General features: G+C 49.5%; 1 protein-coding gene across 8 annotated transcripts in view; it reads left to right on the top strand.

The window, feature by feature from the left end:
- TNRC6B (trinucleotide repeat containing adaptor 6B) overlaps nucleotides 1-16636 on the top strand; it is a 2246995-nt gene that overhangs the window by 572551 nt on the left and 1657808 nt on the right. The gene's annotated exons all lie outside the window — the stretch shown is intronic.

Genomic DNA, 16636 nt, shown 5'->3' with positions numbered 1-16636 from the left:
AGAACTGAATGTACATCTAATAACTGTTCTTTTTTGGAGTACCACACAAGTGATGTTCCAAAGAGTGACTTGAAAGGTGGCATGTGGATAATTTCTGTCTTGTTTGGGAAGATTTGTATTAGCCAACATTGGGTTTAGTGTAGCTTGGTATGGAATATAGGCGTTTGGGCAGGAGCTGGTAGTATTTTTGACAAAAGATTTGATAGTTTGCGGGATATTTTCTTGCTTTATGGAAGAGTTGGGACGCCTTGTGAGCAGGTTTGAAGTTCCTTCTTGTGGAATGTTTGCATTTTTGATGATAGGAGGACAGGTCTCCTCGGGACAGTCTGATAGTTGCTGGATTGGACCACTGTTGTAAGTGCTTTTTTTTAACTGGAGGCGATCAGTGCGTTGGCGTGTATGCATTCGGATAGTGTACCCAGGTATCCTTTGATCGATGTCACTATGCTGGGAAAGTAAGGAGCTGGGATGGTGCAGGTGACTTTGTTCTGTTCTCTTTGGTTAGATTAAACATTCCCTTTTGTTGGCACTTCACCTTTCTATGTGGTCTGTGTAGTGGCTCTTTTAGCCTTCACAATCTCTCTGCCCTGTAGCTACTGAGTTGTTAATGCTATGTTTGTCTTTTGTGGCATCATTCTTTTTCAAAATGTGTTCCATTCTACAGTTTTTTTTTTGTGTGTGGTCGTTGAGTTTACTGGTATATCATCTGGCAGTCTGAAAGGCCTTTGTAGCGTTCCATGCTATGCATTCAACAATCCATGTGAGGGGAGCATGGAGTCTGGAATGTAGAGCATGGAATGTAAATAGAAAGATGCACCAAGAATACTGTGGGGGCATTTGAAGAGAGTTGTGTGAAGGAGCCGGTGGGCTAAGACTGAATCAGTTGATAAAGAAGAGTTATGAACCTTACCTGTCTTCTTCCTCATGGCACTTTCCTTCCTTGTTCGTTGTTTTTTTTTTTAAGATTATTCTTTCCTTGTATTGCCAAAACTTCCATTACTTGTGGAATTTCGTCCTTCCTAGTTTCTGGTTCGGTTTCCTCTAATTCCTTTACGCACTTGTTTGTATTTTCAACCTCCTTCGCAACTTTGATCATTTCGTTGATAGATGGGTTGCCCTTTGACCATAAGGCTTCTCTTACTTTCCCATCACTGCATCCTAACATAAATTGATCTCGTAATCTTTCATTAAGGGTAGTGCCGAACTCACACAAGTATGCCAAACCTCTCAGAGCTGTGATATATTGTTCAACTGTCTCTCCATTCTCTTGTTACCTTTTTCAAAAATGATGCCTCTCCAATATGATAGTAATGAATTTATCGTTGTGTTTGACTCACACTAGACGTGTGTGTAGGAAACCTTCTTATTTGAAAGATTGTGGATTGAAAGCATCACTCACACAACCATGCCTACTGGCCCTATTGTCAGCCACAACTATATCAAATGTTTCTTAAGTGTTATTGGAATTAGTTGTAACTGAAATCCTTATGTGTTACAAATGAAATGTTTATCTTGGTCATGTTTATCCTTCATCTTTAGAGTGTAATCAGTTTCCAACCAATTTTATAGAAGAAAGCACAACCTCACCCCTTATAGTGTACATAAGCTACCCTGTGAACAGTTGTCACGTAGCTCCACATCTTATAGTGTGCATAAGTTACATTGTGAACAGTTGTCAGATTTGTAGAGTAAAAGAAGGGCGATGTGTAGCATTCCATGTTATGCATTCAACAATCCATGTAAGGTGAGCATGGAGTGTGGAAAGTAGAGCATGGAATGCAAGTAGAAAGATGCACCAAGGATACTGTTGGGGCATTTGAAGAGAGCTGTGTGAAGGAGCCGATGGGCTAAGACTCAACCTGTTAATAATGAAGAGTTATGAACCTTACCTGCCTCAGAACCATATTTTAGCCTTTTTTTTAGATGGGTTTGCTGAACAGGATCTGGTGTCACTATTGAAATCACCCAGTCGGGTCTAGTGCTTGTGATCCACTGTTCAGTCAGCAGCTATGTTTATAAATGTGTCCACAAACAAAGGATTGTAGGAATAGAAAGGCTACGTCAGTTGGCTGAGGCTCAGCCTAAGAGCCAGCTACACTGGGACACATATTAAGCTGTTCAGTCTGGGTTACAAACTGGAAACCGCTTGATCTGAGGCGTGATCCAATCCAAATAATCTGCAACCCAAAGAAGGCTTGAACTAGTGGGACGCCATCTTATAGCAAATCCATGCTGAAGGGGTCTATGAACGGATTAGCTGGGTTCAGCGCCTGATTCTTTTTCATAATTTAGTGTCCAGGTCGAACATTTTTATTAGGGGGCTAACTGGCATCACACAACGCAGCCACCAATGCTGGTCCAAAGGGATGAGGATCTGTCACACTGAATTAATCATGTGACTAGCCCATAGTATGTAGCAAGTTCTGTCTCCACTCTCCAAATGGCTTTCTCATGCTCATTCTTCTCAATCACTCCCCACTCCTCTTATCTCACCATCCTTCTCTCCAACATCCTTTGGACTCCAATGTATACGTTTTCCCTGTCTTTCATTGTGTCCCCTTTTCAGAGCCTCAAACCCAGAGTTTATCCCTGATCACACACATTCTTTCTCCTTCTTAGCCTATTTCTATGTTGATTACAATATGTGGAACGCTTTGCAACTACAGTGAGGAATGTTATTAGTAGGACTATCAGGGAAACGTTCATATTTTCCAAATATCTATATATTGGAGGCACTCTATTTGTATTAGTGACATAAAATAATTCTGAAATGTGGGTTAAACTAAAAACAAAGTAACAGCAACATCTCCAAGTTGGAAGGAAAAGAACTGTAAGTGGGAACAAAGGAAACTGCCAGTTTGCTGCTATGCACTCTATCTGTGGAACAAGTTACTAACCCAGATAAGACTGGCTTTGCAACTAAGTTTGTGCTTTATAAACACCATACATACATACACATAAATGGGAGATGGAAAAAAGTGACAATGAAAGTATTTTATTAGCACTACACAGCTGAGTGTGGTGTAATGTAGAAAGACCTGCTTCTTAGGCTTTAATGTAAATGTGGGAGATCATTATAGCCATAAGTGACACACGGCACAAGAATTGCATTTATTTATGTGCATGCATACAGGAAAACAAGCTCTTTTGGTTACAAAGTAGCATAAAAAAGGTAATCTAGCAGATAAACAGAAAGCAGTAAGCCTCTTATAATGTGCAGAGTTCGAGTGGCATGATTACCGGGTTTGAGAAGGGGTTTATTGGACCGATGCCGGGAACAATACGGTGCACAAACCTAGGACAAGTTAGTGTCAGCGGGTAAGCAGTCTAGCCAGATAAGCACGAGTGGTATTGTGTGGCAGTGTGGTGGGGAAAAGAGCGGGAAGAGTCTCGGAAGCGAGCAGGTTGGCTTTCAATTTTGCATACATCAATAGAAGCAAGCGGAGCAAGAAGAGTGAAAAAAGGGGGAACAAGCACAGGGTGGGCGAGGTGCCACAAGGGTGGTGGAAGGGTTGATAGAAGAGTATAGATACGGTAATGCTTTACCGTGGATGGGTGTCTGCACTAGTAGGAGAAATTTGAATTTGGCACTCCCATCACTCCAAATTTAAGGTGGTTCAAGTGTTTTTATTGAAGTCTTCATGGTCCCTAGGACCATCCCTCTCTTTCATCTTGTTTCGCACCTCCTCCCTAACCCAGGCCTCCATGAACCCAAGTTGTGGCAAGGTCCTTTAGTAAAGTGCAGCAGCTGTTGTCACGGTCTCCGTTTTGCTTTGTCCGGGAAGTTGCAGCGGGGTGGCGTGGTATGCCCCGGGACCAGTGCCGGAGGTGTTGGTGTCAACGGAGCCCAGAAAACTTGCCTTTCAGTTCCCTGATAGACTGTGACTGGGGCGTGGAGAGTAACCCGGGGACCAGTGTTGGGAGTGAGTGTACCAGCAGAGGCAGTGTACGGTTGTTTCTGTGTCGTCAGTCGGCAGGTGAAATCGTACTTCCTTGGTAGTCTGCAGCAGGTAAGAGGAGGATTCTCCGCCTTGGGGTCCAGAGCCTTGGCAAGTGATTTCCTTCCGGTGGTTGGGCACATCTTTGTATTTGATCACCGCAGCCTGGGTTAACTAGCGAAGGTGCTTCGGGGTCCAGTGCTGTTCTTGGATGAACGGAGGGAGAACTGTTCGTGTAACGTATACACGAGTTCTGGTTGTGCCTTCTTTTGGACTAGGTCATGGCTGCAGCAGAACAGTGTGACGGCAAGTGTTCTGGGGAAAACGCAATCCCATTTTCTGAGGGGTTGAAGATGTTTTCAGAGTCAACAAATTGTCTCCGCTCTGTTCCCGAGACCTGTCATGGAGCATGCGCCCAGTTGGAGCGTGGCCCACCAAAAGCTGTGGAACACAACGTTGTTCTCACCACTGGCGTTGAATGGTGGCGGTGACCTTGACGCCAGGCATGGAGTTTGTCATATCCCTCATGGCTGGGCGGATGTGGATTTCCGTTTGAAGGATCCTGTTGAGGTCGGGTTGCCATCAGCGAGGGGGTCGTCGTCATCCGTAGCTGCGCAAGCGGGGCTGATGTCTGTGTGGCATAGAGGGCGTCCTGTGGAAGCAAGAGGCAGTCCAGTGAAGAAGGCTCTGCGGTGTCTTCCCAGAAGAGGGAGTGCACTCATCGATCTGTGTGTAAACTGAAGGGGTGTGTTCACAGAGCATTCTGCATGTCTTGTGAGGGCTTTTTACAGGAGTTCAAGGAGTTTGATCCGGAGATGTTCGACTTTTATATGAGAATCAACAACCTCTCTTTCTCTGAGACTTAACTGCCAGTGTCGTTTATCAGGCCAGTATGCTTGTGCATGTGTGGCCTTTTTCTGTGGTTAGGTGTCGGGCCTTTGGTTGTGTGGGCGTGATGTTTAGTATGTTGTGTCATCTGTATTTGTCATTACACATGTTTTTACCTTTTCAGGTGTACAGAGATCCTTGTTCTTTGCTCCTTCTCCTGCGGGTATGACCGGACATGAGGGTGGTGTTCCAGGTCATTTTGCTGTAGTTGGGGGTTGGGGGGGGGGGGGTTACTGTGATACTGTTGCTGTTTTGCTCATTCAGCTGTGTTAAAATTTGGGGGTGGTGTGCACTACTTCCAGAAGGTACTGGCAGGGTAAATGTGTGGCGTGTTGTTGGGGTGTGTTTTGGGCTGACGTTGTGAGCAGTTTGGTTATGCTGTTGTAGGGTGTTGTTCTGAAATGGCCGGGTGGGTTCAGAAGTGGTTGTCAGTGCCTGTGGTGCCCTAGTGGTTTTGGCATTTTTTGTGTTTTTTTATTTTTTTTATTTTTTTTTTTTTTATTTTTACTGCGTGGCAGTGTAGGCACCATTGCATGTATTGTGTTTGAGTTTATGGTGCTCATTCAGGATTTTGTGCTGTCCCTTCTAGGACGTTCTGTGAGCCGGGTGGTGTTAGAGTACGGAGTTTTTGTAGTGCGTGGGGGGTGTTAGCGTTGTGTAGTTGGTTTTGCCTCGTTTTGTTCCTTTAAATGGATGGCCGGTTGGGCCCATGTGATTATGGTATGTTTTCTCCAGCATGGGTTCTGGCATTGATTCACATGCTCATGAATATTCCCCGTAGTCAGGCTGGGGATCCTTAGCAAAGAACAAATCAGTTTCAGTTTCGTTTCTGAACTGTCTTTCTACTAATAACAAATCACTGGTCTCTGGGTCATACTGCCCCAGCCAATGACTGCCCTCTACCGAAGCCACTCCTCTGGCAGCCATCTTCAGATTTTTACCACACGTTCAAGTGTTGGGAGCCCTCATGCTTAGCTCTCGAGCTTTACTGCATATTGCGTTTATTCAAAGAGTTTACTCTTATTTTTTTGGTCAGATCGAGCCTCAAGCTCCACCGATTCATCTTCCGATCAACGGGGACCCGTTTCGGAAATCTCTACGCCCCTCAAGGGCAAATTTTCGTCGAATTTCACTTCTTGGAGGATTCCAGAAGATCTTGGAGGCCTACGCCTCGTGGTCATGGCCGAAGACAAGGGAGACTCAACGCCTGTGTTTAGGATCTGCCCAGGATGTGGACTACAGAACGTCTTCAAAGAGGATGGGCACTCACAGTGCCTCTACTGCCTGCACGCAGATAAATTGCACGTTGAGGAGGCCTGTGCGTTCTGCAAGGACATGTCCTCCCGTACTATGAAGAACCGCCACAAGCGACTCGCTGACTGGCTGGAGTCGAAGAGTCCGGCGGCAGGTGAGCCCTGGCAACGTAGTTCCCCAAATAGAAAATCTGAGCGGTCTTCTAGGACCTTTGAGGGCGCTCCAGCGACGGGGGCCCAACATAAGGCAAAGCACCGCGAGTCAGCAGGCACCGGGAGAGCCGTTGGGGACGGGCTCCTCAGCTGCCAGGCCGGGTGCAACATCACTGACGGTGTCAACCACGAGCCAACGCTCTGGCTCGATGAAAAGGAAATCGGACAACCCGGGTAAGCTTCTGGAGAAGGCCCAGTCGGTTCCGACAGAGAAAGCTAAGGGGGAGCAAGGCAGTGGCCCTCCCCCCACGTTTAAGGCCTTAGGCGCGCCTAAGGTCGCGAAGGCCGAGATTCACCAGGCTAAGGCTTCGAATGAGGGAGTGGTGGCGTCCCTGGCGAAGACCGCAGAGGCGGCCCCAGTGGAAACGACCCTCAAGCCTAGCGTTTGCCTGCCCAGCCGCAGGGAATAGTCTTTCACGCCCATCGATAAGACCCCCGGGAAGCCCCTGGTGAGAAAAGGGGTGGGGCACGATAGTCCTACCGGACTCAGATATCTCCTCCGAGGACGAGCTTTCAGGACTCAAGACTGTTCTTGACAAGCGATTTGCCGAGGTTAGGGCCTATGGGAAGGACCCCAACGAGGCGGACGTGGAAAGCGACGGGGAGATGGCGAGGAATGGCAGATCGACGAAGAGCCGGAGGACTTTACACCGCTGCCGATTCTACCGTCGCAGCCACTTCCTCCACCGGCGGACAGGTCGGAGGACATCTTGCTAGCCTTGCACACACTGTGCACAGAAATAAGGGCAAGGTTGCCCTTGCCTCCGGCAGACGACCCAGCAGTGCCTGGACCGTCAGAGAGCCCACCATCCAAGTGAAGGCCGATCCATCCTCCCTCGCCCTTCTATCCTTCACTTCCATCCCCTTCACCGAGGGACAAGATGGAGACAGAGACAACGGGGACGGACGACGATGGCAGCGACGACAGAACAGATATCCCGTCGCCCCCTCCCCGGGCTTCCCCTTCCGACGAAATTGGTAAATTTCACACCATGATCGCCAGGGCCTCAGAGCTCTTCCCGCTATGCCCCGAAGAGCAGAAGGAGAGATTCCTTTATCAAAGATGAGAGGCCAAGAGGAAGACCGTACTCTCAGTCCCTCTGTTGGACGACATCTGGGACGAGAGACTGTCCCTTCTGAAGAACCCGTCCACGGCCCCTGCAAAGAGAGACCGCTATGAGAAGAAGTACCGGGTCCCAGCTCCGCTCCTAGGTGCCTCAGGCCCCAGCCGTCCCCAGACTCCGTAGTCTCTGCGGTGGCCAAGAAGAAATAGTCGGGGTCAACAGCATTGACTTCACTTCCCCGCCGGACGGCGAGGGGGAAGAAGCTGGATGCCGTGGGACGTCGGGTCATCTCGTCGGCAGCGACGATCATTAAGGCAAACAACTCACTCGCCATCGTGGCCCGCTATGATAGGGAGCTGTGGTTTAAGATCGCCCACCCTCCTGGGCTTCCTTCCGGATGACAAGAGTGGAGGCCCTTGAAATCCTGCAAGAGGGCAAGGTGGCTTCTGACCACGCCATCACGGTAGCCACGGACATCGCAGACACCGGTTTTCGCCAGATGGGCAACAGCGTTTGCCTTCGCCAGCACGGTTGGCTCAGGGCCACCGATTTCCATCAGGACGTACAGACCAGGGTACTGGACATGCCCTTCAACGAGAACAAGCTGTTTGGCAAGGCAGTGGACGAGTCACTGCAGGCCATCAAGGTGGACACCGAGATGACTGTGCCTTGCGGATGCCACATCAGCGACAATCCTTTCGGACCTCCAGAGGCAAGACTCGAGGTGCTTCCAAAGGATTCGGCGGCAGCTCTTCGTCGTACCGTCAGGCAGCCGTTCTTTTTCGCAGGAGGCCTACAGGGGCCGTAGCAAGGCCAGAGGACATTGCGTCGTCGCCAGGGGGCCCAAGGTGGCAAGGCCTCGGCGAAGCAGGACTGAACCAGCATGACGTTGGGCCCCCACCCTACCACCCCGGTGGGAGGCAGGCTGGAGAACTTCGTTGTCGTGTGGAAATCCATCTACACTGACCGTTGGGTGCTGGATGCCCTGGCCCACAGTCACACTCTGGAGTTCCAAAGGAAGTGTCCCCACTTTCCACTGGTGGCCTGGAAAGAAAACCACATTCCACAGCTATTTCTGGAGATACGAGCGATGCTGGAAAAGGCAGTGATGGAGCCCGTCCCGAAGAGGCTCCGGAGCTCCGGAGTATACTCGCGGTACTGCCTCGTCGGAAAGAAGACAAGCGGATGACGGCTCATCCTGGATCTCCGCCGCCTCAAAAAGTACATAAAATCCCAGACATTTCGGATGGTCACCCTTCAGCATGGGCTGGGACAGCTGGAATAAGGGGACTTCCTGTCATCACTGGACCAGGAGGATGCATACTTCCACATCCCCATACACAAGGGACATCGAAAATGTCTGCGCTTCGTGGTCCAAGGGCAGCATTATCAGTTCAAGGCACTGCCCTTCGGTTTGAAGTCAGCGCCAAGGGTCTTCACCAAGCGACTGGTGCCGGTGGCGGCGCGGCTGCGCCTGCAGGGGATCCACGTCTACTCTTATCTAGAAGATTAGCTCATTCGAGCGAAGTCCAGGGAACTCGCCGTCGACCACAGAGCGAGGACCGTCCGCCTGCTCACGGAACTGGGGTTCTCGATAAACTATGCAAAGTCCTGCTTGGTGCAATCGTAGGACGCTCGGTTCCTGGGAGCCAGGCTCAACACGGTGGCGCGGCTAGCTTCACCGTCGGAGGAGAGGATAAAGGCCATCCTGGGCAAGGTACAACGGCTGTTGACCATGGAAGTTGCCAGGGTGAGGTCCATCAAGTCCCTGCTAGCATGATGTTGTCATGCATCTACCTCGTGCGGCTGTGCAGTTGCGGATGCGGCTGCTGCAGGAGTTCCTCGACGCCCGTTGGATACAAGTGGCAGGAAGCTTTGAGGACAAGATCGCCCTCAACGAGACTTTCTGACAAGCAATCCGGTGGTGGGGCACCCGCACGCATCTCCTGGCGGGCATGAACCTCCAGACCCCAGCGCATCAGCAAACTGTGATGACGGACGCTTCCCTGGAAGGATGGGGTGTGCACACCGGAGATCTCCACGCAAGAGGCCTTTGGCTCCCGGAGGAGAGGGTGCTGCACATCAACGTCCTGGAGCTCCGGGACGTGTTCTGGGCTCTAAGGTTCTTCCTTCCGTCCCTCAAGGGCAAGGTGGTACGGGTCTTCACCGACAACACCACCACGATGTTCTAAATCCGGAAGCAGGGGGGCACCAGATCCCCGGCTCTCTCCAAGGAAGCACATCATCTGTGGCACTGGGCCGTCGTCCAAGGGATGTTCCTGGTACCCTTTCACCTGGCAGGAGTGAAGAACACTGTCTCCGACTCACTCAGCAGGGAGCTGCGCTCTTGCTACGAGTGGGAGCTTCGGCAAGATCAGGTAGATCTCCTATTTTGACGATGGGGCAATCCCCAGATCGATCTTTTGGCGATGGCGGTGCGAACACCAAGTGCCGGAGGTTCACCAGCAGGTTTCCCCAGCCGGGGAGCTTAGGGGACGCATTCTCCTTCCCCTAGGACGACTTGTTCCTCCTATGCGTTCCCACTGTTGCGTTCGCTTCTGCGACTCATCAGTCAACTCAGATGGTCCCGGTGCAGGATGATCCTCGTTGCACCGGCGTGGCCGAGACAGATATGGTTCCCGGACCTTCTGGACATGTCGGCGTCCCCTCCAGTCAAGCTGCCGACGGACGTGGATCTTCTTGCCAGGGAAGGAGGCGCAATCCTGCATTACGACCCAGGATCGCTGAACCTGCAGGCCTGGCTCCTGCAGCACTAGAGTTTGGAGGCTACGATATCCCGGTGGACTGCAAGGAGGTACTTGCCAAGGCAGGGCTTCCTCGACTCTTAAGTGCTATGGACATAAATGCTATGTCTGGTGCCTTGCACAGAAGATCAACCCTCTACGGATTTTGGCCCCTCAAGTGCTGCCGTACTTGCTGCCGCTGGCCAAGGCGGGGCTGGCGCATGCCTTCATCAAAATTCACCTGGCAGCTATCTCCCGCTACACCAGAACTCGGGGGCGGTCTTTGCTGTGGTCCCACAACCTGGTGAAGGAGTTCATGAAAGGACTGTTGCGCTAGTTCCTGCCGGTGAAGGCTCCGGCCCCGGTGTGGGACCTCAACGTGGTGCTGACCAGGCTCATGGGTCCGCCATTCGAGCCTTTGCATTCAACGCCGCTGAAATTTCTATTGTGGAAGACAGCGTTTCTTGTGGCCCTCACCTCCGCACGACAAGTGGGAGAGATCCAGGCACTCTCCTGTAAGCCCCCGTACCTGACATTCCACAAGACGAGGGTAGTGCTGAGGAGGCACCCCTCTTTCATGCCCAAGGTGCCATCGGACTTCCATCTCAACAAGCCCTTGGTTTTGCCTGTTCTCTTCCCGTCGCCTTTGTCGGCTGAGAGGACTTTGCACTCGCTGGATATGGGTAGAGCACAGAAGTTCTGCGTAGACCGCACAGAGTTTTCGGAAGACATCACAGCTGTTTGTGAACTTTAACCCTGTGAACCAAGGGAAGGCCCTCTCCAAGGCTTCCATTTCTAGATGGCTCTCCGGCTGCATCATGCACTGTCACCGGTTGGCAAACCGACCGTTGCCCAGCCGTCCAGGAGCCCATTCGACCAGAGCGATCGTGGCTACTACGGCGTTCCTGTCTGGTGTGCCCCTGCTGGACATCTGCAGGGCTGCTATGTGGAGGTCGACGCACACCTTCACGAAATTCTACTGCGTCGACCAGGATTCCCTTGAGGAGTCCAGAGTCAGCCAAGCAGTGCTGCGCAACCTGTTAGCTTGAAGGTGAGCCTGGTGAGGAGGTAAGAGATGCTTAATGTTGAGTTGTTGAAATGCTTAATGTTGAGCCTTGCCACCTCCCATGGTTTATGCATGTGTGTACTGCTATATATTCTTGTATTCATGAACATGTGAATCTATGCCAGAGCCCATGCTGGAGAAGGAACAAGTTACTTACCTGTAACTGTTGCTCTCCAGCATGGGTCTGGCATGGATTCCCATGTGACCCCTCTGTCATGATGCCTACCCCCGGGGACCCAGACCAAGTCCAGCAACCCCGGAAGCAGGCATCAAGTTATCCTAAGCAAGCCCAACAACCCCTGCTAGGGGCTATTTGGGTCCAGTCCTGGCGCCTATGGCGCCAGGCTCATATGGAGAGTCAGTCCTGGCGACACAGGCGCCAAGCTCATAGATTAAAACTTAACTGATGCAGACCATGCTGCAAGAGCTCCAAGCCAAAGGAGGCTTGGAAGGGACTACTTTACTTAGGGACTATTTTTTACTTGGGCGGGGCTGGGGAGGAATACTTACCTGGGACTACTTTAGAGGCTATTTAAACCACGCCCGAGGAGCAGCACATGCTTCGCGTTATTCTGCATCCAGCAGCGTAACGCTCACCGTGCCTGCAAGTCTGCATCCAGCCTTCTGCCTCGGCCGCCTCGAGTTTGGAGCTCCTAGAAAAAGGGAGAAAGAAGGAGAAAAGGTTAGAACAAGAGCAATACCGTTGATCCTTCCCTGAATTCCCGATCCATTGTGCCTTCGGGCTGGAAGAATGAAGTTATTTTATGCGCGTCTCCTCGCCTGCTGCAGGGCATGCGCTGAACTCACCGGCCTTCGCAGCATCTTCACATTCCACCGCATCCTCCTGCATGTTCCCGCCGCACTCCGGCACCTAAGGAGAAGACAAGAACAGCAAGGTGAGCCAAGGGAATACACAGAGGAATATTAGTTACCTCCCCATAGACTTACCTGATTTTACCACCGGGGGCATTATTCCCCTTCACGGGTCGGCACAGCTTCCACTGCATCTTTGCCGAACCCTGGCCCCTAAGGGGAAACAAAAGGACAGCAAGCTGAAACCAAGGGACTAACAAGGGGAACCCTCCTCACCACAAAAGACTTACCTGTTTTTACCGCCGGAGGTATTATTCCCTGAGACTTCATACTTTCTCTCAGCACCTGAATAAGGGAGAAAGCAACAGGTTACATATTGACATTATTTTATCAAACTGTGTTGGAAAATACAAATCCTTACCAGAAAACTACCGGTTGCCACGAGGAACTCTTCATTAGGGTCAAGCTGCAACCTGCAAGGAATCAGACAAGAGTGAAAGTCAGGTATTTGAACTCTTACGAACTTTATACTTACGGCGTCTTGCCGGGAATCTCGGAGTCAATATTGTTCTGGAACTCACCAGTTCCTTCGAGCCAGTGAAGCAACTGGTTATCAACGCGCCCCTGCACTGAAAGCAGGATGGAGAGCTCATCTTTTCAAACCATCAGGTGAGACTATAAGAGGGGACATCAAAGGTGATCTGTGGGGAGAACAGCGGGGGCGGGGGGGATTTACACTCAACTCCACGGGTGGATAATTCCCTTTCTCCATTTGCAGAAGAATATTCCTAGGGGCCAAGCAAACGAAGCTAGGTGGGCCAGTCCAGTCCGTCATCTCGGCCCTTCGCGTCACATTGGTGGAGACCGCAGCTGTCCAGTTCTGATCAACGCCTCTGTGGGAGCAAGGTGAGCGTAACACCCTCCCTCCAACCCCTCTGCGGCTCTTCTCTTGGTCCTACTGCCACTTTGTGTTCTACCAAATCTGAAGATGGCTGCCAGAGGAGGGTCTTAGGTAGAGGGCAGTCATTTGCTGGGGGCAGTATGACCCTGAGACCAGTGATTGGTGATTAGTAGAAAGACAGTTCAGAAACGAAACGGAAACTGATTTTTTTCTTTACCGAGCATTCCCACCCTGACGACAGAGAATATTCATGCGTATGTGAATCCATGCCGGACCCATGCTGGAGAACAACTGTTACAGGTAAGTAACTTCCTTATGGATGGCCGGCTGGATCCATTGGTGTTTTGGTGTTTCCGTGGTTGGCTGTTGGAATCAGTTGCGTGGGGGTTGCGGCGTGCAAGTTTCCGGTTGTGGTGTGGAGACGTTTTCCTGTTTGGAGATTGTTTTATGTTGCAGAAGGAATTGGGGGTGTAAGTGTGTTTGGCTGGCAGATGGTGTTGTTTATTTTCTTATTGGGATTATGTGAACTATTGGTTGTGTGCTTGTTGTGGGTCATAGGTGGCAGCGTGGGCCTATCGGCTGGTTCGGATCTGCTCCTGTGTGGCAGGCTGTGCACTTGCAGTTTTGGTTCGGTTAGTTAGCTGTCTAGGTGTGACGGGTGTGGCAGACTCTGGTTCCGAGGGGCAGCTAGGAGCCGGTGGTAATGCATTTTTTTTTTTGTATATTTGTTGGGTCCTCGCTGGGGTCGGTTCCGTCTGTTATGCAGTAGGGTAGTTATGTTGGAGGTGGAGTGTTTTTGGTTTTCGTAGGGGGCGTCAGGGTTGGATTACGTTATCTGTGGATTACAGGTTGGGGTTGTGTTGTATTTCTGGTTCGTGTTTCTTGGTGCTCTCTGTTTGGGAAGTTCTTGGGGTCGAGTTCTCTTTCGTCTTGTTCTTATTTTTCTTATGGTGTTTGTTTCGGTTGTGGTCCGCACGGTTCAATTGGTTTCCATTCGTCCGTGGGGGTTCTGGTAGGTGTTTTCTCTGATGTTGGTCGGTGGCAGCGGTCAGTTGCATTTGCGTGGTGGCCACACGTATGTACGTGCATCCGGTTTGTTGTGTTGTTCGTTCCAGATGCTGTTGGAGGGAAAAGTGTTGTATCTGAGGTATTAGTTGTGTGCCTGTCTGGAATGTTGGTGGATGTGCGCGTGGGAGTTGTGTGAAGGTTCGGAAGGGTACGGTTGGTGGACGGCATAAGTAGTTGGGACTTCGTGCCTGCAGGGTGGGGTTCCAGTGTTTCTCCTCACTGTCACATCTATGATCTATCTGGCAATAAACACCTTGAAATCATAATCAGTATTGTGTTACTTACCAATGGTGCCACTTCACCACCGTGTCCCGGTCAGGTTCAAGCTCATGGAACCCTTTGATGGGTAATCCAAAATACTATTTATGTTCCACACTTCACAACATTTTGTCTTTTGAAACTTAAATGACCGGAGCTGTTATTACCCAAATCAAATAGAGCACATTTATCAAGTTTTAAATGACAAAGGTCACACTAACCACCTAAATTACCTTACAAACTTACCAGAGTGAAATTCTTCATGTGCTAACGTACCCTCGTTGCTCCTGGTCTCTATCCCTGGATTCCAGGGGCTTAGGATACCTATTCTCTCGTCTGTTCCCTTCCTGGGGCTACCTCTGTATTGAACGCTGGTGATGGGGTAGAAGCTCTGAGGGATGCTTCATATACCACCTCCATGAGTTGCTTTCATGTAGAGGGCAGCTTTCCTGGCCCCCAGAGTGGAACACCTAATAGCAAAATGACAATGGGAACACCTAGAGGCAGAATTGCGGTGTGTACATTTCATGATTTACTTCAAGAGACCAGGAATGAAGAGGTATACTGTTGGTGTGTAGTTGTGTAATGTTGTTTAGAGGTAAAGGGGTGTACCTTGTACTTATTGGTACTTATGGGTGAGTGGTTGCATGATGTACTCGAGCAATCATCGGTACATTGGAAGTCTGAGTGCATTGATTGAACTTCCCATTTGTAACCCGAAGCCCTGGGGTTTTTTAAGGCTTAGTCACATAGTAAAATCAGGAAATAACTTTGTAAGAAAGGTAAGTGCAGGGATACTAGACACGAGCATGCCGCACATGCTTGGCCATGTTCCCATGTAGGTCAGATGTTTTGGTCATCTTCTCTCTGAGGTAGTGAGCACATGAGAGGTTGCTGGAGGAGGAGCCCTACATGATAGTGAATGCCCAGGGGGTTATAAAGGTGAGGTGCAGTGTCCTGATGGTTTAGCATGCAGTGCTGTTTTCTAAACCTCTGGCGTGAGCAATGTTAATCATCCCTCATGTGCCTTATACCCTCAAGCCCTCTCCCCCATAAAGGTTATGCCCTCGGTTTTCCTTTCTAAATGGACCTTGCAAGAGCTTTTTCTCCAAGCATAAGGTTGGGAGCAGGTTATACCTCCATCACCCCTAAATCACTGCCAGGGTGCCTCCGCTGTCATCTACCAATACCAAGACACCCAACAAGTGTGTACTTTGGTAAGAAAGCGAGAAATTAAATTTACTGATTTGATGTCTGAATGAGGTCAAAGGTTAAGCAGTAAGCACCACATTAGTTTAACTTCACATTTATTGGGAGAAATCGAATAGGACTGTACATGTACAGAATCATAGTTGTGGAGAAAGCATCAATTGTTGTCATGTATACAGAAAGAAAGGTTTCATACAGCCTAATCTTGTTCCGTGCACAGCTTTTTACATGAATAACATGAAAAGTCTATTCTGGACTCCCCCCGAGATCACTCATGCAACTGTTTTGTCCTTTTGGAGGTTGTTGCTTGTTAAGTTTGGCTCTGGGCGCCAAGTCTCCTCTCTTCACCTCGAACTCTGATATTAATGACTTCTCCCTCCTTCTCCGTTCCTTCTTGCACCAGCCACTTCTCCCTCAGTCCTCTGCTCCTCCAACTTCCTCTGCTCCTGTTGTCTTCCTCTCTCCAACCTTCACCACAAATATTTTTCCTTTTTTTTCGTAAACCTTTACAAAATTAAAACCATTAGAGTTAAAACTAATTCGAAAAACCATACACGATTGAATAAAGAAGTATGATCCAATATTGACATTTAAAGAAATCTAAAAACACAGATACAAATCTTAATTCAGGAGGTGAAAAGAAAACGGGGTGAAATAAAAAATAAAATAACTTGCAAATACAATTATAATATCACAGAATCTCAAATTATTTCATAAGCTTCCTACCACTAAAATATCTTTTACAATAACAGATATTTACATTTAACTGTGTAGAATATAACCTGAGGACCTTACTACTATTACGCCAGATTCGATTTCGAGTCAATTCACAAGGACATGTCATTTTAGATTCAAATCTAAATTAAAGAACAACAATAGAAGGCAGATTAGTTTGCGATATTCAGATGTTTCAATTGAGCAAACCCACATACATCTGACAAGAGACGGAGCACTGCTATCTTTAGAGCTACTATGGTAGCATGGAGCATATCCCACCACGTAGAGACTATACTCCTACGTCGCGTCCCCTTTCCTCCATGCTTGTGGGAGATTCGGTCCTTCGGGACGGGACCGGAGCACTTTTGTAAAAATAAAAGTTAAAAAAAAGCATTCAATCTTGTTTTGTCCTTTTATTTTTGTGGGGCACTGCACGCGCCCGTGACCCCGCCTTCCTGAGCTCCGCCCCATGCATCGCCCTTCAATCCTTTTCTCCACGCGGTC

Source organism: Ambystoma mexicanum, chromosome 3q (assembly GCF_040938575.1).
Source record: "Ambystoma mexicanum isolate Mex_15411 chromosome 3q, UKY_AmexF1_1, whole genome shotgun sequence".
Taxonomy (NCBI): Eukaryota; Metazoa; Chordata; class Amphibia; order Caudata; family Ambystomatidae; genus Ambystoma; species Ambystoma mexicanum.
Note: the sequence above shows the minus strand (reverse complement) of the source record. Positions and strands in the feature narration are given on the sequence as shown.